The sequence below is a fragment of the Adiantum capillus-veneris genome, chromosome 23, assembly GCF_014529385.1.
Source record: "Adiantum capillus-veneris isolate H3 chromosome 23, ASM1452938v2, whole genome shotgun sequence".
Taxonomy (NCBI): Eukaryota; Viridiplantae; Streptophyta; class Polypodiopsida; order Polypodiales; family Pteridaceae; genus Adiantum; species Adiantum capillus-veneris.
In genome coordinates this window covers 112,900,345-112,902,926 of record NC_140953.1, presented here as the reverse complement: position 1 = coordinate 112,902,926, position 2,582 = coordinate 112,900,345, and the positions used below count along the sequence as shown (strand labels likewise).

At 43.4% G+C, this 2,582-nt stretch overlaps 1 long non-coding RNA gene across 1 annotated transcript; it reads right to left on the bottom strand.

The window, feature by feature from the left end:
• Positions 1-743: 743 nt before the first annotated feature.
• On the bottom strand, positions 744-1,453 carry LOC147428380 (uncharacterized). Its single transcript, XR_015186001.1, has 3 exons — positions 1,239-1,453; positions 1,090-1,147; positions 744-965 (listed from the first exon to the last, which is right to left on the bottom strand). It is a non-coding gene; the product is annotated as an uncharacterized LOC147428380 (long non-coding RNA).
• Between the last annotated feature and the right edge of the window lie 1,129 nt (positions 1,454-2,582).

The following is a 2,582-nucleotide window of genomic DNA, read 5'->3' as shown; positions in this document are numbered from 1 at the left end:
AAGTGGCAATGAACAATTCGCTTCTTTAGATTATCTTTCTTGCACAAAAACAACTTTCCAGAAGCACTCCGATTGATCTAAAAGAGCAATACAATTAAGATTTAAACATTTTCTTGATAGGGAGATTCTACTCTCTTCCTTTGACATAGCTTCTAGCTTTACTACATCCTTCCAAGGCTCTAGTGTAGAAAAAAGGGACAAGAAAGAGGTGATAGAGTGTGAAGCAGAACTAGTAAACAAAGGAATTTTAAGGTTGGGAGACTCTTCTGCATCAAGCGGAGGTTTGAGAAGGTATAAGATATGTTGAATGCCTTTAGAAGCACTTAGATTTCAAAGCAGATGACTAGGTGCATCTAATTTTATCTCTTCCACAGCCTCATACATGAAATTCCTAAAGCGAAGATAAGTGATTTGGGCTCGCACAGTTTCAGAGAGAGAGAGAGTTGGCCAGTTGCCCTGTTTACAATAGAGAGAGAGAGAGAGAGAGAGACACACACACAATTAGCTCTCTGCTCCCGGGCTCCAATCGACAAAGAGAGACGAAATCTACTCCCAAAAGCCCAAGTCATTTGCCATAATGTATTCCAAAAAGCAAGTTTTTTATCAATGAAATAAAAAACCACACATTACCATACATGGCCAGCAGCATAACTGGCTCCATGTGTTTCAAGGCAGCTACTGTTGGCTTAGGAAGGAGAGACTAAACCATGAGAGAATCGAGCAACGAATTCAAAATCGATCAATTGATCAATAAAATAAATATATGTATTTTTAAAAGAATCAGTGTATATATTGATGTACAAGAATTCCAATGTGAGGTATTTTCAAAAGAATCAGTGTATATATTGATCATGAAAATGACATTGGAGGGCGAAGAGAGCGCCTAGCAGCCGACGAGGCACGAAGGGTCGCAGAGGCAGCAACAGCACTCGTCCACCAACCAGCAGCAACACAGCGCCGCCAAGCTGCAGGGCATCAACAATCACATCCATCGTCATTAAAAATCCGGGCAGCCGGCCACCATCGAGGCAGAAGACCTTGCCTATATAAATTGCAATAGTTGACAGAGGAAAATTTCAAGTAAATTACCATCCACGGAGAAAGCCTCCACCAGATCTGCGAGGGCGGGGCTGGGGGTAGTAGTAGCCTGCATGGACACGCAAAAGAAGCCAAACTCAGAGAGAGAGAGAGAGAGAGAGAGAGAGAGAGAGAGAGAGAGAGAGAGATCTATGCTGTACCTTGCTGCGGTGGGTAGCCATAGGCAGTTGCAGGGGCGCCATGGTGATGGTGGTGCTTACCATGACCCATCCTTGGAAGCTCGACTGTGTCTTCACGAGAAAACGGCACTATGGAGAAGGAGAGGCCGAGATGCGAAACTACTATTCGCAAAAGAGAAGAAGGTGGTGTGTGTGTACAAAGGGTGATTAGCGCTACGGAAGAGCTTGCTAGGAATCGGTCGACCTGCAAATTCATTTATACGTTCGCCAGGGCCACGTTGACCCAATCCACCAAAAGCGCGTCGTGAGCCGTGACCGTGTCGTCACTGACTGTGGACCGCCTCGACGACATCCAGATTCCACGTGTCACTTTTAAGCGCAGGTTCTTAGATCTTTCTTGCCTTAATGCATTAATTTTGGGGCCAAGGAGGAAGGCCTTTGGCACGTCTGTTGGCAGCGCTGCTTCGGAGGTGCATTTGCCTCGAAGAGTGAGGGAGTAGAGAGAGAAATTTGTACCTCTGTCAAAATCGACAGAGTTACAACCCCATTCGCAGGGTTTCTTGAGCTCACCAAGCAAGGGTTAACCCCCGCTCGTGCGAAAAGCCTCTTAGCATTAGGCAGTAGTCACGTGCACTCGTTATTTGTTTTATATGATGCAAGGTTTTTTGTAACTATGCATTGGAACATGTGCTTTAAATTTAATTTGAAAAGAATGAGAGCTCTAATGCCCATCCATCTCCTTGAGGCGGTCACCAGGAAATATCTAAGATAGCAGGTGAGAACAAAATAATGGATTTATATTTAAGTTCATTTTAAAAAAAATGTACTTACATAAAGGGTTTTTTAATTGAGAAAGTGAAAATTTTCATACATAAGGGCTAGTGTTTTTACAAAAATGCATACATATAATATTTGAAACTATATAGGTAAGGGATTATTTAAATATCTCTTGTTCGCACGTGATATATGCAATTTTTTACATAGTGGACTCCACGGGTCTCTCTCTCTCTCTCTCTCTCTCTCTCTCTCTCTCTCAGTGCACATCCACCCAAAAAGGTGGTCCAATGGATGGATAGTCCTCTAACGTTTTGGACTTTTTTCCACCCCTTAGTAACAATCGGAGATTGATCGGAGATTGACTGTGTCTGTAGGAATTGCAACGAGCTCCTTTAGCTGTTTGCAAATTATGCGATATGATGAGATACTAAATTTAGTAGTGCTTGCTTGTGCCAACCCCCTTCTATTGCATGCGGTTATTGTGTACAAGCTGCATGAACTGAGTTCACTACAAGAGGCTCTTCATATTAGCGACGCTCACACAGCGACGCTTATAGAGACGCCGGCTGGCGTAAAAACATAACCGAG